Source organism: Corvus moneduloides, chromosome 4, assembly GCF_009650955.1.
Source record: "Corvus moneduloides isolate bCorMon1 chromosome 4, bCorMon1.pri, whole genome shotgun sequence".
Classification (NCBI taxonomy): domain Eukaryota; kingdom Metazoa; phylum Chordata; class Aves; order Passeriformes; family Corvidae; genus Corvus; species Corvus moneduloides.
In genome coordinates this window covers 70,240,501-70,268,283 of record NC_045479.1, presented here as the reverse complement: position 1 = coordinate 70,268,283, position 27,783 = coordinate 70,240,501, and the positions used below count along the sequence as shown (strand labels likewise).

At 39.5% G+C, this 27,783-nt stretch overlaps 1 long non-coding RNA gene across 3 annotated transcripts; it reads left to right on the top strand.

Moving 5' to 3' along the window:
- Positions 1 to 1,147: 1,147 nt before the first annotated feature.
- On the top strand, positions 1,148 to 10,247 carry LOC116443548. Of its 3 annotated transcripts, XR_004239963.1 has the most exons (4): positions 5,648 to 5,757; positions 6,301 to 6,666; positions 9,573 to 9,657; positions 9,914 to 10,247. It is a non-coding gene; the product is annotated as an uncharacterized LOC116443548 (long non-coding RNA). The 3 variants fall into 3 exon arrangements; XR_004239961.1 differs by lacking the exons at positions 5,648 to 5,757; positions 6,301 to 6,666 and adding an exon at positions 1,148 to 1,265; XR_004239962.1 differs by lacking the exon at positions 6,301 to 6,666.
- Positions 10,248 to 27,783: the final 17,536 nt, after the last annotated feature.

Below are 27,783 nucleotides of genomic sequence, written 5' to 3'. Positions count from 1 at the left end.
TAACAGCAGAACAGTGTGAATGGCTTAGGAGAGCACACACTGAGTTACAGCCTCCTCCCCCTCCTCCAGGAACTCCGAGTTCCCTCCAAAAGAAGCTGTTCGTTTTGCTGCTGAACTAACATGATTAAACAAGACAGGTCTGGCAGGGCTCTTCCACATTGTCAAATCTTGAACAAAAGGCATAATTTTCCTATTTCTTACAACTCCAAACAGCCTGCTTACAGAGATGGCAATTACTCACAGGCAGCGTAACTCAAGACCTTTCCAGTGTTTATATCTCCACATGATCCATACATTTACATGGCAACGGCATGGAACAAGACATGTCTTTTCATTTTCCCATCATAATTCATAGCAGGACCCTGCCAAGAAAACACTGGAGCTGATTACCAAGTGTGACTACGATCGGATCATTTAGCAATTTGAGTTTCCACACCTTTTGTGTGAGGCTGGGCTTTGTTTTACTTAAAGCAATAATTACATTCTAATTTCATAATATAGGTCGTGGTTGCTTCATCTCTCTGTGCCTTCAAGGAAAAGAAAAGCTGCACAGAACACAACAAACATTTTTTAATTAATTTTTTTAAATTACCTAATAAATGTTTACCTACTTCACAGGTGTGCTTGCTGCAAAGTGACTTAATTATCATTCCCACAGTCCCTGTTCGAAGGATCACAAAGGGATTATACATTGGTGTTATCCTCAGTAATAATGAATTACTCTTTTATGAAGAACTGAATTCAAAGAAACATTTTTAAGAGTAAAAGTTTTTTATATGATATGCGTTAAAGAAGGAGTTAAGACTTAATAGATTTTAAACCAGGCAGAATTTCAAAACAGAGCAGAAATAGATGATTACAAACAGTCTTGGAGTCCTTCCTTCACAATGCTTAAATTTGTCTTCAAGGTTCCCCCAATGAACAAGAAAAGCAGGGCACCTCTCAGATCCATGCAGAATTGTTCCAGAGCTTATTGGAGACCTTTTCCTTTCTTTTGCTCCAGAGCATGACACTCCATGTTTTAGCTGGAGTTGTAGGGTCACTCAGTTTATCAGGTCACATAACACATGGCAGGTCATGACATGTCCCAGCTGGTCTAGTTTTCATTGGATTACTCACCCTCATCTCCAACACAGCAGCCTGGGTTCCCACAGGTCTTCAGACCCAGGTGCTGCATGATGGATCCAGTCAATCAACTCCTTTCTTCATCCCTAAGCACAACCTGGAGGTGCTGAGAAGGGTGAAGTGGGCAGCGAGAGACTACTGTGAGTCTAAGATTTAATATATATTTAATATTTAATATGTGATCCTTCCATTTCCATGGGCTTCAGACTAGGCATGGTATTGAGTGCTTTCCTAGAGAGCACAGGAAATCAATCAAATAAAGTGCAGATAGTTCTTATTTAAAAGAAAAAGGAGAGCCATATCAAAACTTGATCATATGCCTGTCTAAAAGTGGAGACAATTTTCTCTCTTTTAGGGAACCATGGTTTGGATCTCGATTTTGCCAAAATTTTCTCACTTTATCTCAAGCACTTGTCACTTTTATAGCTTCTGCTGTCTCTGAAGGTACCAAACAGCAGTGATTTTTCTGTACTGTATCTCCATCACAAACCTCATCTGAGTCAGCCTGTGAGTGTTTTCCCCAAACAGACATAGTCACAGATCTCTGTGGGTATACCCTCATTATCCAGAATGTCTGGGAATCGGGTAAAAACACCTTTCATCCTGTTCCCAGCTGACCTTTTTCTTTTTTTTTTTTTTTTCAATTGCAATTGCATGCAAAAAAGATTTAGATACAGAAGGCTTCTATTATTGTTTTGGAGTTGCAGCCATAGAAGCACAGAATCACAGAATGGACTTTAAAGATCATCTAGTTCCAACTGTCTTGCCATGGGTAGGGACACTTTCCACTAGAGCCACCCTTGTCTGCACTCAGAGATGTAATTCAGGTGTCTGCTATGTCAGCTGAGCAGATGTGCCATGAGTTTCCCCTCACACAGTGTGGTTTAGTTCCTGCAGGACATTGTGGGCTGATGTTTCCGTACATTTTAGCTTCCTGCGACCCTTTCTGTGTATACCTATAATTAGAGATCGTGCAGGGGGGCTTGCTTCACTCAGGGCTGCAGAGCTCAAATAATGTGCTCTATAAAGTGTATTCATGTGACTTAAGACTTAGTAGCTCCTCTTACATGTTCCATGACCACTTTCTTTAACAATATGTTTTAGTACTTCTATGACTTTTTTTTTTTTGTTATACTTCAAAGGGCTTCTAAGTTACTGTATCCATAATCCTTCCCAGAACCTGACAGGGAAGGTAGCTGTGCACAGTCATCCCTTCTTACAAATCAGCAAGAGGTGCTTATGTGAGTTTCCCACAGCACAGAAGGGGCAGAATCAAATTTAGGATTAAGATTTCAAAACATCTAGGACCTTCTTTGTTGTGTAGGTCTATAAACATCCATGAAGGATTTGATGTTCCAGACCAGAGAAGGACCAGCCTGACCATGTAGCTCAGAGCCTGTTGGATGTGAAGAATGTGCTTGTGCCCCTCTGTAGGCAAAGAGGAGTGAAAGGGTTCTTCAGAGCACTATTTAAACGTGCAATAGACCCCTTGTTTGAATCATCCCCTTGTCTTTCTCGTCTGAACAGACAGTTTGCAGTGTTGAGCTTTCTAGTGTAGCTGTGTAAACACAGGTAGTACAAATACCCCTCACTAATGCTGCGTGACTAAATGCAACGATTTGCCTTCACCCGTTGCACAACGCTCACGCTCAGCTGCGTACGTAGAATAGGTTTTAATTCCAAATAATTGCTGGGTTTTGGTTTTGACATATTGAGTAGGATTCATTTGCCTAAGAACTGACATTTCAGACATATATATGTGAGGTATTGTACTGTCAACAGCTGCTGCAAATGCAGGGTGGTACAGGTCTACCCCAAATCCTTCTTCATGTCATGGAGCTGTCTGAACTTCCCCAGGGTGATCAAGGAGTCCAGGCACCTGTGTTTAGGCAACCTTGATTTATCTATTTGTAAACAGAGTCTTTGATGTCATCCAAGGGCATCAGCTCTTCTTGGAAGATGGACATTTTTATTTCTTCACTTTTCCACGTGCCAGTAACTCAAACAATGAGAATCAGCCTGGTTCTCATTTACCAAATCCTCCAAGCAACTTCATGTAGCTTCACGGTCTGTCAGTAATTACACTGTGAAAATTCACAAAATAATAGAAATTTGTCCCTGCTTTTAAATTCACCATGAATTGAACCCAATTTTCTTTCCATTTAATAATTGGAATAATATTTTTGTCATTGCTTTTTCCTTCTTACGGGCTTTGACCTTTTTGGGGCCTAAAAAATAACTAAATGAGAGCATGGATTGTATTTGCATTGTAACTCTATTGAACAAAGTGTTTTATGACTTGAAGAGCGCAGAAAATTAGCACTCAGTGTGGAAGAAAGTCTTCTATGGGTATCTCAATTTTTCTTTCTGAAAGAAAGCTAAAACAGCCCCAGAACTACCCCATTTTGGATAAATACTCTTCCTATAGCAATTACTGCCCTGTCTAGCTGTAGTCCAGCATTTTTTCAGTTGTTGTCAGCTATGACCTTAGAAACAGGGGAAGATAGGCCAGACTGAACAGAGCATGACCATGTTGTGGACTGGCTATGATGGGAATGCCCTTCAGCTCTCACTTTGCCTCCTGATATGTCTTTATCTGATGTGTCTTTACTTCCTGATGTATCACGAGACAAGCAAACAAATGAAAGATGAAGAAAGGGGAAAGGGCATATCTTTATTTACTTTAATTGTCTAAGTAGTCATTCAATCCCATCTATGTTAATTCAGGCTTCTTCTAGAGATCCTTGAGATAGAGGCACTTCCAGAGGCTGATTCTGTCCTTTTGCCTCAGGCACTTAGTCAGTGACCTGAATGGCTAACAAGGCCACTTACAGATGGCTATAAAATAAGAAAGATGAATCCTGCCCTTCATGACCTGCCAAGCAGAGACAGCAAGCACTCCTTAACCAGAGCATCACAAAAACTAAATTCCACATCCATTTTATCACCACCATCCACCAGATGATGTCAGAGTTGTTAGAGGTGTAAACTGAGGTGGATGGTGAATCTACCTAATTGTCGGCATGCAAAGAATAAGTGATGAGGTGGTAAGAAATCGAATTTCTCCTTCTTGTTCTCTGCTTCTATGCATTGAAACAACTTGTTTCTCTGGAGCTCAGCTTAGATTTAATTTGGAAACACAACTGGTCGTTTTCCCCCAGTGTGATTGTGGGTATTCAGTTTAGTTGCTGATATGTCATCGGGCCTCTGAGACATCTACACAAGACCTGATACAAAATCCAGGGGACACCCACATTTTTCTTGAGAAGCAATGAAAGACAGTCAGGTCATCCAAAGTAATTTCAGCTGGGCATAGATATTATTAGGCAATGAAAAAGGTGTGCTGCTGCTTACAGTTTAAGACACCTTAATTTAGGTGACTTAGATGATTTAGATGTCCAAGATCTCCTCATAAATAATACAGATCTAGTGCTTAATTGAGATATCTAAGAATAACTGCTATTCTGGCATTAATTCCATGTTATACACCTCAGTTTGGAAAACCTTTACATTATCATGTTGCAAGAGGTTAAAGCCATTTCAATACTGAGATATCTTTTTCTGTTGCCTGATACACCAGAAAAACTGTTTTGATGTTGCTCTCTAGTTAAAGCAGGAATCTGTTCAGGGAAGATCTGTGCCTATGTGGTTTGTAAGTGTCTCTTGGAAGTTGATCACAATGACCCTTTCTTGCCCATATAGAGAACCACAGAATCATTTAGGTTGGGAAAGACCTTTAAGGTCATCGATCCCAACTATTATCCCAGCACGGTCAAGTCCACCACTAAACCATGACACTAAGCACCATGTCTACACAAATTTTAAACCCCTCAAGGTCTGGTGAATCAACCACTTCCCTGGGCAGCCTGTTCCAATGCTTGACAACCCTTTCCATGCAGAAATTTTTCCCAATATCCAATCTAAAATCCTCCCCTGCTGCAATAGATAAATGTATGTCTTCCATCACTGGGCTAAAAATTTTACAATGCGGACAGACAGAGAGACAGAGACAGGAAAAAAAAAGAAAAATTTACATCTCAACTGCATTGCATAACCAGCAATCATTGTAATAGAATTACTGACATTATGGGCTGCTAAAGGAACAGTTAGTAGCTTGTCTCACTTGTCTGTAATTTACTCTGTGTCTGTTTAGCCTTGATGTACAACCGAGGTCAATTGCTGTGCCGCTTTCCTATCTCCCTACTTTGGAGTTATAGAGAGAAATGTGTGCCTCATGAATGACTATCTCTCCTGGTCAAGCTTGTCTCTCCCGCCGTTCAGCAGTGCCATGTGTTAATAGATAGTGCTGAACAGTTAATATCACCAGCTAATTGGCAAAGCATGTGTGAAGCAGATGTATTTAAATATAGAACGTGGAGGCTGAAGGAGTAACTGAAATGCATAAGTGATAAGGATTTATTATTAGAGCAGATTAATGAGCCCACCTTTTTCTCCTCCCCCCTTCATCTCTCATCCTCTTCCCTGACCAAGTGTATTTTTAATTCTTCCATTTCAAGAAGGTTTTATTCCACCATAGAGAAAATTCTGATAAAGAATTTTGTGTTGACTGTATGGCAGCACCTGGAAGGCCAAACCATATTTTCTGTGTACTGAGTATTTGTGAAGACTCAGGTATGTAGTAAAACAGTAACAACTGATTATAAAGCATAGGTGAAGAAGGGATATGTGAAAAAGGGACGGAGAGAGGGAGATGTGTATTTTTCTAATGCAGATCTGTTGTCTCAAAGATCTAAAATATTAAACAGGAATATCCTTTTCCCTTTGGCTGAAGTTTCAGCCCTCTGCCCAGCATTGTCTACTCAAAGGCAGCTTTCTACTGCCCTTTATGGGAAGGGCCTCAGTGCTTCAGGCCACTTTCCTCCTTGAGTCTAACCTGCAAAAGGAATGGAGGTAGTTTTTGACATATCCTCACTCCTACATTTAGCTCCCATGGAAACTTGCATCCTAACTTTAATCTACCCCCAGAATTGAAGACCAGCTTCTGGACTTTTATCAAGATGCACATCCTTCAGTTTGCCCTCAGATGGGGGGGTTTGGAGCTTATCTCTCTACTATGGAGGTTGCTTTTCACTCTGAGACACCCCAATCACTTTGTAAGCATCTCCTGTGCCCCCTGAAGCCATCGTGTGTGTATTTGTGTTCTCTGCTCTGCAGATGGAGAAACTGAGATCCAGAGATGATCCTGATGATGATCCAGAGATGATCCTGATACTCCTGATGATGAAAATCTAAATTAGAAGTCAAATATTGATCATGAATGAAATTGAAATCAAACAGAAAAATCCATAAGGAAAGATACATTTTCATCTATTCTCCCCAGCCCACCATTATCTTCCCCAGTGTTTTAGCAGGTAGCAGTAGGCACAACAAAGCAACCCATCACACAAAATTAGTCATGCACACGAGCATGCTCAAGCTTTTATTTGTTCCTGGCTTAATATTTTCTCTCAAGAAGTTGGGATTGAACAGTGATTGGGTTCACCGGCAAAACAAATCTCCTTAAATTCAGCTTGCAGCCAGGTAAATGCAATTTCCTTGGTCTTGGACCGGACAGTTTAGAGTTAACTCACTTCTCATTATCAGGTTTTCAGTTCCAAACAGATGAAGTTATTATTTAATTTGTTTATTAAACATGTTGATTTTAACCATGTCTTAAGTGGAAATATGGTTCTTTAAGCTTTTTCTAATCTGGTAGGCCTGAGGATGCTTTAACTGTGATGTGATGCTGAAGACATGAGTCCCAAGTAAACACAGAACCCTTCATCCCCAAAATTTCCACGTGAAGGAGGACTGTGTACATGGATTAAATAGGGAGGTGTAACACACTCCTATCTATCTCTGATCAGGACAGGAAGGGACTTGGACACCTTGGTACAACACAGAGGATCTATTTCCATATCTGTATCCACTGCCTGCTCTACACACAGGCTAATGAAATAAAAACCAAATTAATATAAATTTAAAAAAAAATCTGGAAAATTTTCTTCAAAAGAAATAATAAAAAAGCTGGTTATTTTCATCTTTTAGATAAGTGTCTACGTTTGTGTAGAAAACCACATAAGGATCCAAATCATCCTCAGTTTTACCCATGAGACCACATGAAAATGAAATAAGGGCAGGATTTTCCCAGCAAACAGAAGTTTCTTCGGGTTTATCCCACACTTTGCAACTTCCCATGGTTCAGTGACATGATTTGGATTGTTATCCATCACAGGGTTTGCTTAAGTGAGCTTGGGTTTTGGCACACCAAAGCTCCCCTGAGCTGCAGCTTTTGTTTTGATTGTTTGGGTTCTGTTGGGAAGATATTTACAGTTATTCTAACATTACCCTTTGCAAACAGATTACCATTGCAAATTGCACTAGGGGGAAGTGGTGAAAATTTTTGGGCAGGATTAAGGTAATCCTAAAACAAGATAATAAAAAACACATATAAGTGCTCTATTTTTAAAAGGAGACAAGATGAGACACATAATCTCTTTCAATAAGTTTTCTGGAGCAATAAACCTTTAAACCCAATGTACAATGTAGATGTGTGTTTGTGTGTGTGTGCCTGTGTACATGGGTATTTTCTTAAACTTTCCTTTGCCAAGATACAAAGCCCAGCTTGTCAGAGTTACAACATGTTTATAAATCTCCTCTTCAGTGAAATTTGTCTGACATCAACCTTCAGCTCATGCAAGCATAAGTCTTCTTTGGCAGATGAGTGTTTGGGTTTTTATGTTTCCTTTTTTTTTTTTTCTTCAGAATCTATTTTTTAAATTATTATAATGTTATTGACTTTTTAATAAAGGTAATAAAAGGATTCTCATGCCAGAGAAAAGAATTTAATGTTTATATTAACTTTAAATCTTGCCTTCTTACTGTCTGTAACCACATCATCAGTAAACAAAGGCCAGATTATTTTGTAAAGCAGATGTTATAGTCTTAATATTCTTTTTTTCTTTTGAAACATGTGGTTTCTCCCATTATTTGATTAAGAGCTGAATGTTATCCTTTATATTGTGAGTGGCAAAAGCCCTGCTGGCTCAAATCAAATGGAAAGAAATGTTTGATGCATATGATTGTAAGCATCACCTGTATTTCTAAAACAAGGGGCAGATCTTTTACAGATAAAAAAAATGCCATTGCTATATGGGGCAATTTATCCTGCCCCTAAGGCAGCGTTGTCATAACTCCATGGTGCAAATTGTTGCAGCTTGAAAGTGGAATTGCTACAGCCCTATCTTGTAATGAAGGCAATTTATATTGGCTGGAAACCTACCCCAGTGATTTAGATCCTGATCTTGTTTACAAAAGGGTTGATGGCAAAATTGCTGGTGGATTCAAATGAAAACCGAAGTCAAATGCCACTGAAGCCTCCAGGACTACTGCACTTGACTTGAAAGGCAACCAAGAGAATGGGTGCTCTTATGAATTCACTGTCATGGAAATGACTTGTAGGAGGCAGTTCTGCCTGGGATACCACCCTATGAGGCATGTGGTCAGGCAATTTTGCCTGTAGGATCCAGCTGGATTTAAGACGAGATCAGATTCTCTGCTCTTTTCACCTCCTTTCTTCTTTCTATCTGGCAGAACAGTAATTTGTGTCATGTATGAGGAGTTTCACCACAAGTACTCTTAAATCTTTTCGTCTTTTTAATTATGGCTTCCTATTTTTAACTGCCACCTCTTTAATCCTGAAAAGATAATACACTGAGCTCAAACCCTGCTTCAGGGTGGCAGCTAATTGCATATTTGGCCAAGTACTGGACTTCCTTTCTTATAATGTTTGTCTCAAGTGCTCAACAAAAGCAATTTGTGGTGCATTTTACTAGCCAAATGTATATAATATTACGTATTATTAGAATGTTATTAAAGCAAAGACTTTTGTTGTTCTCCTGCCAAACACAAAGAACTCTTTTCCCTTATATAAAAAAGTTCCAAAGCTAAAACTTCCTGCCTCTTCAAGCTTCCAGCGGTGTCCTGACCTCAGTGTACTGGGAAAGGCTATTTTTCTCATTCCAGGAAGAAGCTGTAGATATTTTCCATTCTTGTGACTTAGGGCAGGACAAGGTGTGACTGCACCACGTGTGGATACCTCTGAGCTAATTCCCACTGACTTGTTTGGGTAGTGCATGCAGCAGAGTGAGAGAAAAGCCCGAATTGCAAAGCCTGACAGAGGAGCAAGGTTGCAACTCTGCTCAACTCCCTGCTGCCAGCAATGCCTGAGGAAGCTACTTTAAAGCTAAACTTATTACAGACACATCTTAACCTTGTCTGAGCTCTTCTTTTACCTTTTCACCTTCGTTCAGCTCACCTTCTAGCTGTAGTCCCTGATTCTTGCTTTTCCTGAAAACCTTGTCTATTCCTGATGTCAATGCTGGAACAGCAGAAGCAGGAACTCATTCAAGACCCAGAATAATTTAGAAAATTACTTTCTTTTCCAGATCAAGAAACTGAACCACACAGACATTCTTACCCAAAAGCTGGTCTCTGGGGTCGGAGAACAGGAGCTGTGTAGAGGGACTGCAGGTTTGTAAATGACATTTCCATGCATGGGGATTTAGGAATGGGACTAAGCTCCGGTAAATGCGCCACTATTTACAACCCAGCCTGCTGTATCCCCTGTATTGGGGTATTCTTTGCTTTTCTGGCCTGGCCTTGTCCTTACACCTGCTGTATCCAGTAGGACCAGGCCTCACTGCCTGACTCTCTACCTCTTCCTATCCCAGTAATTTCCTTCAAATAAGCACTGCAGCAACCGCTTCCTACCATTCCTCTCTTCCAGTGGAGTTACAATGATCCCTCTTGGAAACACGGAAGAAGGAGAGACTGGAAAGTATTCCTGCTTCAAATGAAGTCCATACCCACACCAGAAATCTTGTAGCAGACACTTCACATCCTGCTGAGGAGATACCAATGGCTTCAAGTTTGCATCAGTGAAGAACTCCACTGATGAGAGCTCTTCTATTAACCCTATATTTAGTGTAGAAAAGTGAAATTCCCACAGTTCCCGGTCCCTCATACAAGAAAGACATCAAGGGACTGGAGTGTGTCCAGAGAAGGGCAACAGACCTGGGGAAGGGTCTGGAGCACAGGTGTGATGAGGAGCAGCTGAGGGAGATGGGGAGGTTCAGCCTGGAGAAAAGGAGGCTCAGGGTGATGCCATCATTCTCTACAACTCCCTGACAGGACGGTGCAGCCGGGTGGGGGTCAGTCTTCTTCCTCAGGTAACAAGGGACAAGATGAGAACAAATGGCCTCAAGTTGTGCCAGTGGAGGTTTGGATTAGATATTATGAAAAATTTCTTCCTTCTAAATGTGGCCAGGTATTGGAACAGGCTGCCCAGGGCAGAGGTGGAATTACCATCCCTGGAAGCATTCAAAAAACATGTAGACATGGTGTTTGGGAACATGTTTTAGTGGTGCATGTGGAAGTCCTAGGTTAATGATTGGACTGGATGATCTTAGAGGTCTTTTCAAACCTTAACAATTCTCTGATTCTAAGGTGATGTCAGCAGGCTGGAGACACTGGAACTGTGTTTGAAAGGAGGCATCCAAACCTGGTATGATCTTACCCATGCTGTTTATAGACAGCAGCCCTTGGAGCGAGCTCTCCTGAAGCTTTTCCCGGGGGACCTGTGAGTCTGATGACATAGACACATATTCCTGGTGTCTACATTCTGCCTTTCAACAGCACTAATGGGTCTGTGTCACTTCCAGCCTAGGGCTGGCTGCTCTCCAAGTTGGGAAATGCCTGGACAGCATGAGCCTAGGTTCAGAGAGAAATGCAGTCTCTGTTTGCTCACCTCCCACATCAGGGCTCCCTCACATGCCACAAGATAGGTGTTGCTGAGTCCTGTTTTGTTTTGGATTTTGTTGTAGATAAGTAACATGAGAAAGCCTCACAAACCCATCTTTCTCTTCAGTCTGTACAAGACTTAAGTGGAAATATGATGTATTTCGCTCATCACTCAGGCTTTTAAACTAGTGTAAAATGACGATTTTGAAACATTAGCTTTTTTTTCCTACCACTTTGCCTTGACCTGAATTTAGGGAACCGACAGATCCTTTCCACCCTTCCTGTTCCCCAGAAGAAAAAATGAAGGTTAGGGTTTCAGCAATTCTGATGTTATTGTACTTAAAACATCCAGTTGGAAATGCAATGAATAACTTGCTGATGACATTCCAGTGACAACTGAAGTTAATAACAGTCGTAAAAAGTAATTTACTTCAATTGACTTATTGCAAATGCACAAGGGCTGTTAGCTTCATTAATGCAAAAAAGTAGGAAAAAACCCGCTCTGTTTTCTTTCTTCCTTTCTTTTTGAAGTTGCAAATATGTTACAAATAAACTGCTAAATAGATTTAATATTTGACATAAAGAACCTCTGTCCCAGATGTCTGACATAGTTTATAAATTATGACACTTATAAAAAATGTGTTATTGCTATATTTTATTTTGTTTTAATGAGTGGATAATATTCCTTGAGCAACAAGGATGAAAATAAGTCACCAATAACTAGGTAAAGTCCTGTAAAACACAGGTATCAGCATAGATTCTCTTCATATTTGAGCAGTGCAAGGCTTAAAGAGGCTCAGTTATCTAGAGAAAAATTTAGTATGACCATTTAAGGAGTCTGTCTTCAAATATTTTTAAGCCATTCCTTAATTTTGTTAATGTTTCAGATTGTCTTCTGGGGAAGAAGGCAAATCAGAAGTCTCCATGTTACTTCTTCTGTGAAGAGAGCAAACTTTATTGTTGCACTAAGTCACTCACAAGAATGAGAAACGATGTCTTTAATGCCAAAGATTTCATCCATGACAATGAGGATTCTTTTTTCCAGTGACTGCATCTTAACCTTCAAATCCCAAAGGTCACAGAGAGGTAATGTTTTCATTAAAACATACCTGCTAAGGTGACCTAAGCCTTAACATAAACAAAGTCTTTTAAATGCAGACACCTGAAATACCTTGGTTTTCAATCCTGGCTCCAGTGTTTGAATCTCAAAGGTGAAGAAGGCATACCAAATTCCTTTGAAGCCTGGTTTTCTAACCCTAAACTACTTACTAGAGGTAGATTTCCACTTGAAAACAATTAATCATGCATGTGGAAATCACGTTTTTAGCAAATTTTAAATATGTGGTATTGTACACGTATGTGTACCTTTCCAATTTGCAAAGGTAGCTATTTTAAAGTAGAAATATCCCAACTATTTTTTTATTAATGTAGCTTATATTTTTATATGAATAGGTAATATAAGTTTTCTATCAATTAAGGTAAAGGAGGGAAATCCCAAGAAGAAACCTTTTAATACAACATATAATCTTTTGCTGGCTACGAACAGATTGTGCCAGAATTTGAAGGGCACAAATCATCATAAAACTATGTGTGCAATTTATATAAATTAAAAATCTTAATCCCAGGTCTCTCTGCTTGCTGTAAGGGTGAAGCAGTAGCTTTTCCAGGACCTCTGCATTTTAATATCATCGAAACCTCTACATTCAGCAAAGGTATCGAGTCTGCTCCTGGCTGACGTGCAGCCTGTACCGTGCTTCCTCCAAACCCCTCTGGGAGACAGGTGCCAGATTTATGTTTCTTCTGTTTGTATAAGGAGGCAGGATAGGCCTAACCTTAAGGATTTTCTGTCCCAACACCCTCACTCACCTCCTCTCCAGCAATTTCTATTTCTCCTTTAATTATTCTGGTCCTGTGCTATAAAATATAAATTCTATGCATGCACGTTCCTGTCCTCTTGTCAGTGCAGGACATTCAAAATCCACGGCTGTTGATAAATGGTGAAAACAGGCAGCAGGAGAGAGTTTTCACAGGGTTTCAAAGTTCTTTTTGAGATTGTCACAGAATATGTTAAAAATGTCTAAAAAAATCATAGTTTACAAGGGAAATATTACAGCTACAGCAATTTGCTCGCACTTTGCTAATAAATAATGTCTCTTAATTTTGTCAAGGCTGACTCCTCCAGAGAAGCAAAACTGCTTAATAGTAATAACTAGAGAATTACACATTAAATATGAAAACTAAAAGTGACCATATCACAGAACTGAAGTGCCATGTAAAATATAGAAGCTAGTAAAATATTTATTATACAGTTAAACAGTGTAATGGTTCAAAGGAACAATAAGGCTAAAAGAAAATATTGAATTGTGGCCCAGTCCTGAAAAATGTTCAGCTCTCCTGACCTGTATGTTTGTTCTGTAGAATAAAAGGTAGTGTCCATATATTTAATGTCTGCAAAGTTTCATGTTAGCAAAGCCACGCAAAAGTTGGACCTACTCAAGGGTGGAAAATCAAGCAAAAAATTAATTCCCACGTAAGGAATGCAACAATTCAAGCCTGTGTGTATTAAAGCAGCAACTTAGGAAAAGAGTGAATGAATGCATGTGTGACAAAAATGCCAATAACTGGTCACAGGAGTGGGAAACTGCCTTGGCTCTTGTTTCAAAGTTGGTGGTGACCTGTGGACTCCAGTGGGATTTTGCATCAGGTCCTCAAAGACCCGTCACAGTAATTCCACCCCTCTCTGCCCAAATTAATTGAATGGGCAGCATGGCTGTGGCTGATTTTCCTTTTAACAGATGACCACTGTCTGTGATATCCATGGGGCTGTGTCAATCACACCAGCTGCAGATCCATCTGGGTCCCAAATAGGAATTTCTGATTTGTTATGTTGGATGAGATAGGAAATAATAAGAATCTGTACTGGGATGCTCAGTCCTCATTCTTCATTTCTACGTTCTCAGAGTAGGAGAGAAGGAGAGGGCATTTGATGAGCAATCTTAATCACTCCACATAATCCCCCACTACGTGATGCTTAGATAGGTCAGTGGCACAGAAACATCATTACATCACAGCTGATTTAAATTTTGTGCAGCTCTAGAAGGAGGTGCTGAGCAGGGATTCCCTTGAGAAGGGCTTTGCGAAGTGCTGTGAATGAGCCCAGGTTTGAAAACTGAGGGCCACTTATATTCCACGTAAATTATTGGCTTTAAAGAGGAACTTTGGTTCATAAAATGGTTTCCAATATTTATTTTGATTTGATTTTCTTTTAGCTTTTCATGTTCTAAGAAGGGGGGACGGGACTCTTTGCTGGGGTCTTTTCTTATATATTTTCTACATTTCATGCCTGCAGTCTCAAAAGCTCCGAAAACAGATGCCTGATTTTCAAAGCAATTTTTACTTTCTTTGGCAATGCCAGCTATTTTACAGTAGAAAATATAAAACAAAACCAAAGCCAATGACTTTTGATATCTTCTGTTTCCTTATTACTCTTTGTTATGCTTGTTAACCAGGGTGACTGGGAGTATTTTAAACACTTATAAGGTATACATTTCTTCCCCCGCCCCCAAACATATGTTTATTTTACAACAACATGAACCTTGGGGAAGAAAAAAGTAGCTGCTATTATATATTTTTTTCAAAGTGAAGAAGTAAACATGCAGCTTTCACATTTGGTACATCAAACGGATGCTATTTATTTAGTTGCTTGAGGCAGGAGGCCTGATCAGAAGAGAATTTCTTCTATGGTCTAAGGTGGTAAACTATTTTTAATAAGAACAATGCTTAAGGAAAAAAATTCCTAAAAACCCTCTTCAATCAGTTGGAGAAGACAGAAGGGAAATCCCCTCTTGTGGAGAGGAAAGGTAAAGAGCTCCGTGACACATCCAGCTTGGGCTGCCTTAACCTTCCTGTGTTGGATGAGGGAGTCATTAGGGATCCTCTCATCTGGAAGTAAATGTGAGAATACATCACAAACATCACACATCACATCAGAAACTTGCCAAAAAGTTCCTGTTTCTCCCTTGTGGACAAGCAGAGGTGAGGACAACCAGGTGAGTGTTCGATGCCTGTTCTGGGGATATCGCTCAGAAGGTGACGTCCAACCACTCATCCTTTTCCACCAATTTCTGCCTCTTTTGCATAATAATATATGCCTGAACATCCAGATACTCCAGAGAAAATAAGAAATGCTGAAAATTATAAATGGGGAATAATTAGCAAGTGAAATTTCCCAAGGTAGACATAGTTGTCTGGGTGAAAATCATCCAGCTCAAGCCTTGAACCCAAGCCTTACTCAGTTTATGAGTATAAACATAACCCAAAATATTCTGATATTAAACTACTTGCCAGCATCTTAGCTAGAAACTGGAATCAGCTAAATGAAAACTGAAGTAAAGAATTGCAAACCCCAAGACTATCGAACCCATTATCAAGAACCATAAGACTTACAATACAAACAGGACATAAAGGTTTTATTTCTGTGTTTTCAAGGTTAAGCCCTGAGACTATGGTACATTTGTCACTTGGTTTCTATCTTCAAAGTGACTAATTAGTTATGAGTGCAAACCCAGGACAGACCTCTTGTACGCAGCCAAACTGAAATTTGTTTCACCATGCAAATAAGAATATGATAGAACAAGAAACCTAAAAATTTATTTTAGACTGTCAATATTATATTTGGATAATAGAAAACATTCTGAAAACCATAAAATGAATTTTCAAATAATAAAAATGCTTGAGTTTTACTCTTTAGGCCTAAGATTCCAGTGTATTTCAAGTGTTTTTTTAACCACAATGAAAACCTTGTCTTACAACCACATTTATCATAAAGTATTTTGGTTTTCGTCTGCATACAGAACTCTCCAAACAAACGGATACAGTCTGCTCTGCAACACGTCCCTTTGGTGAGAAAATGCACTCTTGTTGCCTTGACTAACAAATAATAACCAACATGTTAATGGGAAAAGATAAAACAAGGCTCTGAAATGCTCATTTGGGTCAAAATGAGTTTATTTCCCAGGGCATAGGGAATCCCAGCTGAATTGGTTGCTGCAGTGATATAAGAAACATGCAAACTGTACCCTTGATTAGAATCTGGAAGAGAGAGATAAAAGGTTTATCTGTGTGACAAGAGCTGTTTGATGAGCTATTAGATGACACTTTTTTATGTTTGCTAAAATCTCACAGCTTTTGTTGCTGCTTTGTCACCAAAATCATCCCCAGCTCCAAACTGACAATCTTACTTTCCAGAGGAAAGTAAGGCTTTCTGGCAAACAAAAGTGATGAGAGCAAATACGTAAATGTCATTAATATTTTGCTTCTAAAATACGTGTGGATGTGTGTGTGTGTAAATGTTTAGGCACCATCATGCACTGTAAGGTGTCCACCTGTCCACGTGGATTTGTTTGTGCATGTTTGTGTTTCACTCACCCTTTAACAGATCGATTTTCAAGTGCTCCTGTGCTTGTGAGTTGGCTAATTTATTTCCTAATTAATATAAACAAACAATATTGTTTATATAATTAAACGATGTTATTACAACATATTATAATACATGTTATCAATACGTGCAGTAGATAATATGTAATATAAATACATTATTATAACACCTATCATTTTAAGATACCAAAATTTGTAATCTCTCTATATAATATCATATATGATCATTCTAACCCCCTGCCATGGGCAGGGAGTCCTTCCACTAGACCAGGTTGCTCAAAGGCCCATCCAGCCTGGCTTTGAACAGTTCCAGGGACTGGGCATCCACAACTTCCCTGGGAAGAGATATGCAATATATAATAATAGTAATGCATATATTATATATTATACTATACACATTTATATCGGTACATGTATATTATGTGCACATGCAAAAAATAGATTAAAACCTAAGTTTAGGTAGAGTTTGACATATTTTAGTTTCCATTTAATTCTTTTTCTTGGAAAAGAGGGCCCAGTGAGACCCTGTGGTTACCTGATGGAATTCATCCATGGTTTTGGTATGAAATAAGGGTGGTTACAGTCACAGTAGCAGACTGAATGAATCAGGTAAATGGTTCTGAGAGACAATAGACAGAGGAGCAGACTTTGAGAAGTGTGATGGGGATAAGGAATGCAGCAGTCCTTGATCAAATTTCCCAGATTACTGTATCATATTTACGGGTTTAGTGCAGCTAAAAGTTGCTGCCTCTTCTCTTGACACCTTTTAATCTACTTCCTACAGCACATGGCTATAACTCACTCCCACTCACTCCACAGTTAGATGTGGAAAGGCCTGCAGGGAAAGTCCTTTTCTTCACAGGGCTTCATAAATTCTGTAAAAATAAAAGAACCCTCCCCAAGACTAATTCATCCTTTGTTTTACGTTAAAAACACAAAAACCAGGGGAGTTTCCCACACAGAGAAATGCTGTCAGAGCTGAAGTTGTGCACGGTCATACGCTGTGTACTGCACCCCTAAGTTCTTATCAAAGCAGAATGAACACTGCCAGCACCTCTGAGGCATGTGCCTTTTGCAAAATATCATAACCAATGTACCTACAGGCTTCTGCCCTCCACCCATTCTTCCCTGAGCTGCAGTTCACATCCTGCTTTTCCAGATCATGTGCATGACCCAGAGTTGTACTCAGCACTTTTCATTGCTGATTTTCTTGAGCTTTAGTGGTTGCATCACACTGGGCCAAGAACATGACACCTGTTCAGAGAAGTGGTCCAAGATGATTTTCCACCTGTCTGATTCTTCAGCAGGCTGGGAATGATAGTGGCTTCCCAGCGTAGCTTGCGGCAACTCAAAAGCTTCTCTAGATCCCATCAAGAGCAATTTTACTTCCTAAATGGGGTTATGACTCACAGTCTTTTTGGATTTTGATAAGACTGATGACATTGCCTCTGTCATCGCTCTCTCTCCTCTGCCTCACCCGTCTGCCAGATGTTGTCTTTCACAGAGGCAACCAAGCTGCCTGTTTATTCTTCTCTTTAGCCTGAAGTCAGAGGGATTTGAATTCCCAGATAGGGCTACCAGGCACCCAAAGAGCTGATCCTCTCTTGCTCCTGTCTCAGAGAGCTAATCATCAACTGTGGAGCCTGGAGGACAATTAGGCATGGGGTGGCTTCAGCTGTGGTGGCTAAATGGGAAGCAGATGGGATTCTGAGATATGTACTGAGAACATATCTGTGTTCTCCATAGCCATCAGTAGCCATAATCTGTGTCTGAGCTACATTTCCTTTGTGACTGGTGGATGAAAAAAGCCACTTTTAAGACAAAGTTCACCTTATAAAATAAACATGTACTAAAGACTGTATAAATCATATCTCTTGACTATCAAGGGATCTTAGGAAGATTAGGTAGGATGCTGACATCTGAAAATAAGGAAAGTGAACTTATTCCCACAATAAGTTGGAATATTGGGGTGGTTTCTTGGTCACAGCAGTAGAGTTGATGACCAGAACATGATCATCAGCTGTGTTAATTTATATCATGTGTTTATTTACAATAATTCAGCTGGGTTAGACTGTAAATTTGTGTTCCAGGTGCTTTGACATTCTCCAAGTAACATTTTGCAGTTGGTTTCCAGGAACATCAGGGAAAAATATCCATATAATTTGTGTGTATATGTGCATTTTTATATATATGTGTAGGTATGTGCATGTGTATATATGTACATGTGGAAGAGCCAAAAAATGAGCTAAAATGAAAATATACCAGAAACGAACTAATAGAAGTTACTCTACATAGAACAGATCAGTTCTCCAGGTCTACCTTAATCCATACATTTCAATTAAATCCCCTTCTCTGCACTTGAATCCATTCACTAGATTAAAGCCATCCACTAAAAGTACTTATTTCACAGTAATACGGCTATTAACTGGCATTTTTCTCCCCTGTTCCCCCATCCCAGACCTCTTACTGTCTTCCTGGAATGATTTATCATGAATGGTGAGAGTTCTCATGTGACCTTGTAGTGCAGAATAGCTGGAAGTGTGAATGGTGTTTGGAAGGACTCATTGTCTGAATTTTGTTATGCCAAAAATAAGCACTTCTACTCAGGCTCAGCCTAGTTAACAAATTTCATCAGCATGCAAAGCAGTCACTGCTGCCAAATTGTGCAGTAATGCAGACTCAGCAGAGCTAGGTCATCTTCAATCCATAATGTCACTGATTTTATTTTATTTTATTTTATTTTATTTTAGTCTTACTCTTGACTTTTATCTCAGGGTAAATGAGGTCATATGACCACCAGAAAGGTTGCTTTGGGTTTGTACTGCTGAGTGAGCATCAAGCTTCCTCTTCCAGGGAAAACCCACCTGAGCTATACTAGATCTTAAAATATACTGGACATTAAAATGACAAACATTGATTTCCTCTTTCCTTCAACTGGAACACAAGCAGATATAAAAGGGGTTTAAAAATATTGATTTTAATGTTAAAAGGTGTTCTCATAGGAAGAAAACAACCACAATGATAAGAAAATGCATTATGGAGTCAACAATTAAAAATCACCTGTGTTTTTACAAAAGTATTTTGTAAGCCACCATATTAAATATTATTACCATTATAATTAAAATATTTACAGTGTCATTGTTAAAAAGTAGAGAGACTACTCACTCACTGGAGATGTTTAGAGCATGTGAATATTGCAGACTGTGGAGTCACACGGCAAAGAAAATTGAAAGAACCTTGGAATAAGGTTGGAAAATTCAGGGATTGCCATGGGAGTGGAGTCTGTGTAACAGGATGAGAATGATTCTGTTTTGAATCTCCACATGGTTTCTACAACTTCCACTGCAACTGCACTTGCAGGGGCCTTAAGTGGAAAGCTGTGATTAAAGCTGTCCTGTGCTTGCAGTTTCCACTCTCAGAGGAATTCCAGCATTTGGAAATTAGTCCTTGTTTTGAATCACAACAAAGCAGTTTTTCTCTCAGATTTTTCCAGGAACTGAAATGAAATAATGATAAAATACTTGGGTCAATCAAACAATTGAATTTCAGTTAAATATATGTATATATATTTTTTCCTTGAGAACAATTATTGTGTCAAATTCATTTCAAAGTTATTTTGAACCCAATTGAAAGTATTACAGTACAATACATCTGATTTTTTTTTTTTCTAGTGGACATAGTTACAACTTCATATAATTGTATTCAAAGCTTCTATTTTGATTACAGCATTTTGTGATGGGGAAGAAGATGGCAGAGTGGAAGATTTTTAAGCTGACTCCAGCTTTGCCTGGGAAAAGCAGAGACTTGTGGGTCTCTGCAGGAGAGCAGTTCCTAAGACAGATGTTTAATCTGGATTTATTCCCTATGAAACTTCATAAAAAGACCCGATGGCTTTACCTTTTTTTAAATATTCAGAAGAAGTTACTGCTTTTGAGTAGTTGCTTCACTGCTTTTTTCAAGGATGTACTGTTTAACAATATATTTCTCTCTTTATTTTGTGGCACTTTAATGGTTTTATAGCTTTTATTTATTGATTGGGAAAAGCAAGACTTGTTTGTACAGTTTCAGCTGTACAAGCCAAAGGACGGAGCCAATTCCTGCACAGAATTGTGCCACCAGCTCCAAAAAGGTAAATGCAGAGAAACTGTCCTATAAGAGTTGAGTCACACTGGTGTAAAAGGAAAATCAACATCCTCTGAAGGGTAGTATTGCAACACTGGCATGAATCTGCCTGTCCTCATCATGTGGATAAACAGCAAAGCAACACCAAACAACCCAAATACCTCTCAGTAAGACACAAACACTGTTAAATATTAGTTGGATCTCTAGGTTTATTTTGCTTTGAATAAATGAGGCATTTTTGGAAATTGTGTCCAGGATGTAGCTGGAGCAGATTGTTTATTCATCAATTGGGATTTTAAATAATACTTTTTGGGGCTGAATTTCACTGTAGTGAGGTCATAATATGTACTGCTGTTATGGAGGAAAATTCAAAAAAATTCACAGTCAAAAGTTTTCAGGTCTGAGCTGGAAAGAGAAAGCTTTCAGCTTTCAACGGGGCTGATTTTTTGAAAGTCAGATACTCTGAAGGAAAAAAAAAATGTATGCTCCAACCCAAAATTTATTTTGAATCATTCTTCCTAACCAATGGCATTGGTGGAAGAGTCAGGAGAAGGTCCTGCTTGTGGTAAGAGGCATTCAAGTCCAGGCGCTGGATTTTGATGATCCTGGTTGTTGCCTTCCAACTCTGGATATTCTATGATTCTAAGCGCCCAAGAAAGAATCATTCCAATCCCTGAAGCTCTCACAAGCTCAGCAGGTGGTTTGTAAAGGCAACATTGCTGCCTTCTGTTCACTGGAAGAAGATGAATTCATACAGAAAACCTGCTGAGGAGGCACAGGTGGAATTAAATCTTCTGAATGACCTCTTAGTACAGGCTCTTCGCCTTCTGTTTAAGCTTAGCAGAAGTTTTCCTGAACTGGGATCCAGGACTCCTCACCCAGAAACACTGACTTGCCCCATACCTCAATTTCCCTATCTGCAGGATGAGTAATAATGCTTTTAACATCAGATTATTATTTACATCAAGTTAGTCATTAAATGCTGCCGAATTTTACAGCATTCATTAAAATGCTGTAAAAACCCCAAGATTAATCAACTATCCATTACTCATTGTGTAGAATTACTCACAGGGCAAGTTTCTTCCTGATCAGATGCCCACCACCCTTTTAACCAAAAGAATAAGATGACTAACAGAAATCACTGCAATGTTCACAGTGAATGACAAATAGTTTTATTCTGTGAATCCTTCTACATATGGTTAAAGACACAACCAGATGACAAACAGCCTTTCTGCAAATGCTCCTATGAACTGAAGCCACTCCTTGCAAACAGGCACGAGCAGCGAATTAAAAACACACACCAGATTTTGATCTCAGCTCAGCAAGTTTTGCTTGGGCACAAGTCCATTGGCTTCTTCACCCAACCAAGTGAGACACAAATCAGGATGACATATTCATGCGTGTCAGATAAAAGTGTGCAGGGTTATGTCCATATTAGTCATGCGATAACAGGACAGATGCATGTTAGGGTGGAACAGTGTTAGCAAATTATCTCACAAAAGGCTATTTGTCTTCCCTGGGACGTGTGCCACCATTTCAACAAGTCTGAATAAATCTACATTCCTGACTTCCCATCATGGAGGCTTAATCCAGCTCGGTCAGCGAGAAGATGCAGGTTGCAATAAATCGGTTGGAGAAGGAAAAGCTTTCAGAAAGTTTTGGATCTGCCCTTCTGTGTTGCCACATTTCTGCAAATGTGGCAACATTTCTGCAAATGTGGCAACATTTGCAAATTTCTCACACTCAGCAAACTACCCAGCAGCGCACTGGGGAGAGAGAAGGGACCCATGGAGATGCTTGCAATCCAGCTAGGATGTGGCTGGCTGGATTGCCTTCATAATCACTGACCAGATGTTGAAACATCAGTGATGTGTTTTGTCTTACACAGAAATAAAGGCCCTAAAGAGAGCAGCTGTTCCAGAGTTCACTTGGAAAGGAACTGAGGGGGACCAGTAGAGTGTGCTGGTCTGTTTGGATGCAGATAAACTTCACTTGAATTGTGAGTCAGAGCTCCCCACACCTGGCAACCTTCAGCAATGGCAAAGTGTAAAACTGGTTGATTTGACCTGTTCCTGTACTAAACAGTAGTGACATGATGACAAATCTGAGCCCTCTGTGCCTCAGGTCCTCTATCCGAGACAGTAAGAGCAGCATCAGCACAGAAATAGCTGGAATTTAAGCTCCCAGATGGATTTGCTTAAACCACGACTGTATTGCCCTGAAGTGCGCTTAGGAGCACTCACTCTGTCTTTCAGCAGCAGTCACAGAAGCCTGCACCAAAAACCTGTAGCAAGCAGTAACTCCTTAAACAACTTCAGCTAAATATGCAAATCTGGCCTGCCTACATCTTAAATTAATCAAGCACTGACTCAAGGTGAGGAATGAGTATGGAAAGAGAGAGTATTAGACCTGTTTTCCTCTCCCCAGGACTCAGTCCAGTCGAACAAGTAACCTGAGTCACATCTGCCTGTGCTCACCACCTCTGCCTGCTTTTAGCTTATGAGCTCTTTTGTAACCTGCCTCTGACACAGAGGTATTTACTAAACAAATTTCTGATCACAGGATCCTGCTGCCAGCTAACAGATTCTGTTTGCTACACTGACTCCAGGACAGCCATAGGCTGAGGAAAAAAGCTCTGGTCAACTCCTAACCCTGCTTACCAGAGCAGGACCTAAATTGTGAATTTCACATATTGTTTAATGCCGTGACGTGTGTGCATTTGCTCATCCCTCATCCCCTGCTCTGCAGCTCCTTTCTTGTCCACAGCCTCCAGACTAATACCCAGAAAGATGCTTGGATTTCCAAAACTGCAAACCATGCAGCTGTTACATTCACAGGGGATGTTCTGTTGAGTCAGCACACTGCCCCAGCACGGCCACAGCTATAGGATCTCTCCTTCCTATGGATAATCACATCTTTGCCTGCATCAGGCACCTTCCTGCTGCAGCAGGGTTTTGATACCAGTAGCAAGATTGCTTTTGCTCTCAGAGCAAGCTGAAATTAGACCATAGAAAAGATTTGGGAGTCTGTTATCCTTGCCATTAATTTTTCAAAAATCAGTGTTTGAATCACTAGATTTCCCCCATAGTGATGACTTAGAAAATACTATCAGATTTTGTTATTCATCTATTGAAATATTTGTTATGAACTCATGAATATTCTGTTTTATCCAGGAATACCCAGTGCTTCATTGGCACAGACTCAGAGTCCAAGCTCACAGAGAAAGTAGAGACAAATCCAGTGTGTATCATTCCTCTGACATTCCATGTCTTCCTACACAGACAAGAAATCTCATTCCTCCTAAACTGAGTTTAGTTGCTCCACATTTTTTCTGTTTGCATTGCAGGCAGTGCTCAGGGTGCAGCTGATGTGTGGAAGTTCACACCGCCGCACATTTTAGTCATTACTTGTATAATTAATTAACATCACTTGACACTGGCACAGGCTGCCCAGAGAAGCTGTGGATGCCTCATCCCTAAAAGTGTTCATGCCTGGTCTAATGGAAGGTGTCTCTGCCCATGATAGGGATGCTGGAACTAGATGAGCTTTGAGGTCTTGTCCAGCCCAAACCATTCTATGGTTCTATGATAAATGTACACTGAAAATCACTGTGATGAAGATGATAGAGCTGCGCTAGTGTATAGGCAATAGGGGACCAGGATAAGGTGACACTTTCCTTCCCTGTAAAGTTTTTGTCTCAGATGAAGCAGAAAATGGGGGGACACTTGGAATGGCACTTCACCCAATCTGAAATGAAATTTCAGACTGCTCCAGGTGGGTTGAAGAGGAAGATTTCCTGTAGGATATTCACTGAGAGAGAAATCAAAGCAAGTAGATATATAAACTCTGTGTCAAACTGCCCCTGTATACATCCCAGATAAATGTGCCCAAAATAAAAGTGACAACCTTTCAGTGCTATCATGCAGAGTTTCACTGAGAAACACAAGATCAGGAGTTCAATACTGTGTGTAAGAATAATAATAAAAAAAAAAAGATTGGCATTTCTAATTATTAAGAAATACTTTAAAAATTTACTGTGTAGTCTCACTAGAAAAGAATTTGTTCACTCCAAGATAGTGACTTTCTGTTCTTCCATCAGAGAAAATCTTTCTATGCTCTAGGAAACAGCGTCTCTCCTCCAGGTAATTCTGCTTTTTAAACCTCAGTTTTCCCCAAATGTGGAAAAACCCCCCCAAACCCAAATAAAACCCCACAACCTAATTTGACTGCTCCGAAAACACAGCTCAAGAAATGTTTCATTTGGAAGTATCTTGTTAAAAATTAAGCAAATATTAACAAAAATAACTTTTCAATGAAAAAAAAAAGGGTCAGGCTCATACCTTTCCCGATAAAAAAGATTAATTTTATTTAGGTAGATAACTGCTCTTTTAAATGTATTTTTTAAATTTAATTTTAATTTTAGTAGAGGGTGCAATGTGAAATAGGTGTTCAGACCATGAATGAGTCTCATAGAATATAACTGAGGGCAAATAGCACCAAAAAGGAGGGAGAGGTTTTGAAATTGGGTTGTGTAAGATGTTACTAAGAAGTATTAAGCAAAGGCCTTCCCTGAAACACAACCATACTAATATTCAAATTAAATACCTATTAAATATAAGATGCACACTTCACAATATGGATTCTCCCAGGGCTTTGATTATGAGGTGGCAGGAAGAAGCCTGTAATTAATATTATATGGTGATTCTTTTCAAAGCAGATGGCTCCAAGAGCTGTAATAACTACTACTTTAGTAAGTTGTCCTTCAATAGCTAAAAAGCAATTAGGACCCAGAGCAAAGGTAAACATGCAAGCCTGTTTAATTGCTGGCAATATTTTTTTTGAAAAATTGAAATGATGATATTTCTGAACAGTTTTAGCAATTGCAGGTTTGATCTTGCCTTGAATCTAGACATTTTTCATGTACCAGGTCAACATTTGTTCTGCATAATGGAACAGAAACATCTTTAAGGAAATGATTCCTTCAAACAATTTTGCTCTGTACCTTTGGCCTGAGGCATCCTCCTTGGTGACCAAACCATTTGGAGCAAAGAAATAGCATTTAAATGGAGCTGTGAAAATTGCAATAACATCTAACATGGTGAAACAAAAATTAGCAATTATCATCTCCCAGCAGAGCAATAGGAACCAGACATTCTCTGTCCATCAAGAGGAAAACAATTAATGCTTAAAAAGAGAACGAAATTAAGTTTACCTAATCAAATGCTCTGATACAGGGAAATTTGTCTGGATCTCCATTTAACTAGGTGGTTATACAAATAGGTGTGTAGTACTTAACAAGAATCCAAGATACTTGCTCCCCTTACATCCCATGGCAACACATTCCATAAGTTAATTATATGCTTTCTTAAAAAAAATAAAAAGGCATTTAATCCGTTTCACGGTGGCTGTGTTGCTCATCAAATGTCTAGAACACTTAATGTCTTGGTAAGATTATCAGCTCAGCAATTTTTAAACCCAAAAGGGCTTATTTTGTCATCTTGTTTGACCTATCAGCTGCTAAAGGCCAAGGGACTTCTCTGAAGTTATTCTTGCTTTAATCTTTACTAGATCCTGACTTTGCAGCACAGATCAGTCTAGATTTGAAAGTGCTGGTGGCAAAATGTGTTGTTCCAATACTTAATTACTCTCATTTGTTCCAGTCAATGTTTGTTTAGCTTCCACTTCTACCTTTCAGACCTCGTTATACCCATTTTTGGTAGAATAACTAATCCCCTTCTTGTCCGTCATCTGGTTTTGGGTAAAGTGTAACATCCTGCTTGCTCAGGTCCCTGATAGATGATTCAGATCATAATTTGTTCTTTTTCATTTTTTCACTTCTCTTGTGCTCTTTGTACCATCGCTTTATTTTTATTGGCACTGACTTAGGGTTTCTTGGAAATGTGATATCAAATAATCATCTCAGGCCCACAGTGCTTATAAATGATACTTTTTAGTGATTAAACTGCTCCAGTCACCTCTGCACAGCAGGTTGAGGGCTTCTACACTGTCCCTTACTACATTTCTCCTCTCCAAAGCCGAGACATGGAGTGTTCCAGATACCAAATACCAACCAATTAAGTCCTGGACAAATAACACTGGTCTAGCCCAGATTTTTAAAATTTACAATCCTTACCAGTGTCCTGTTAAGCTCTGATGAACCTTGCTCTCTTGTTTGGACTCTTGAATCTCCCCTGAAAGAGAAATGCTGCTGCTGTCTGGAGACAGCGAGTCCGTTAGTGCTGGCAGAGGTATTTCCTGAAGATCAGCTGTCTGATCCTTCTGGGGGTATTGCATGACTGAATTCATCTTAATCAAGCCAGAAGAATACCTTTTGTCTGGAAACTTTGACCTCCTGTGTGAACTGGTTCTTGAATGATTTCCTGTTCCATCTAGGGAATGTCCATTCCACCAGAAAATGGACCTAAGGAGGTACTGGTTAATGCAAGAAAGGGAAATAAAGGGGATATTTATCTGAACTGCAATGTTCTGAGGACATAATTTGGATTTCATGTGGTCAGAGCTCTTCCAAAAAAACTGTCAGTGCATTCCTCAGTATGTCAGGAACAGTAAGTCCATGGTGTTTCAAAGCCCAAGACATGGGACACCACTGTCAGAGAGGTCCAGGAAGAGGTTCCAGGTTTCTTTCTGAAGAGTTTGCAGTGAGTAGATGGGACCAGTTTTAGCTCAGCTGGGGTTATGACCCCATGTCCTTGATGGCTCGTTGCATATAGGGACAGGAATGAACCCCAAAACCTGGTGTCCTCCCAGTGTATAAAAGTTTACATCTGACCATTAGAGTTTTTTCAAGTGAAATAAAATATAGAATATAGCACCAAAGACAAAGAGCAGGCGTACAAAGATAAAACACTTTTAATATTCAAGCCCATGGTTTCCTTTTTAATTATTTTTGCTAGCTTTTTTCTCTTTGACCTATGTTATAAGGAAATTCACAGAAATCTGTAAGATACATGTTTAAAATCCTCAAAAATGCATGAAATAGTCCTTTAAAAGAAGGAATGCCACATTAGAAACCTCTGTGCATCATTGATATGTAACTCAGATTATTTTAGACTATTTTAGGGCAAAACGCAATGCTGGCAGCACAAACTGAACGATAACAGTTATGACCAGAGTTTTATGAAAACACATAAGACAGCTGTTTTCATTCCTTCATCATATCACAGAGAAGTGGTCAAGTAAACTCTTCAGAAAATCAATTTGACTAAACCTTTTTAAAATCTCTGTGATCTGCAATGTATCTGGAATAAAACAACACTAAACCTCAGCACCTGCTGGTTA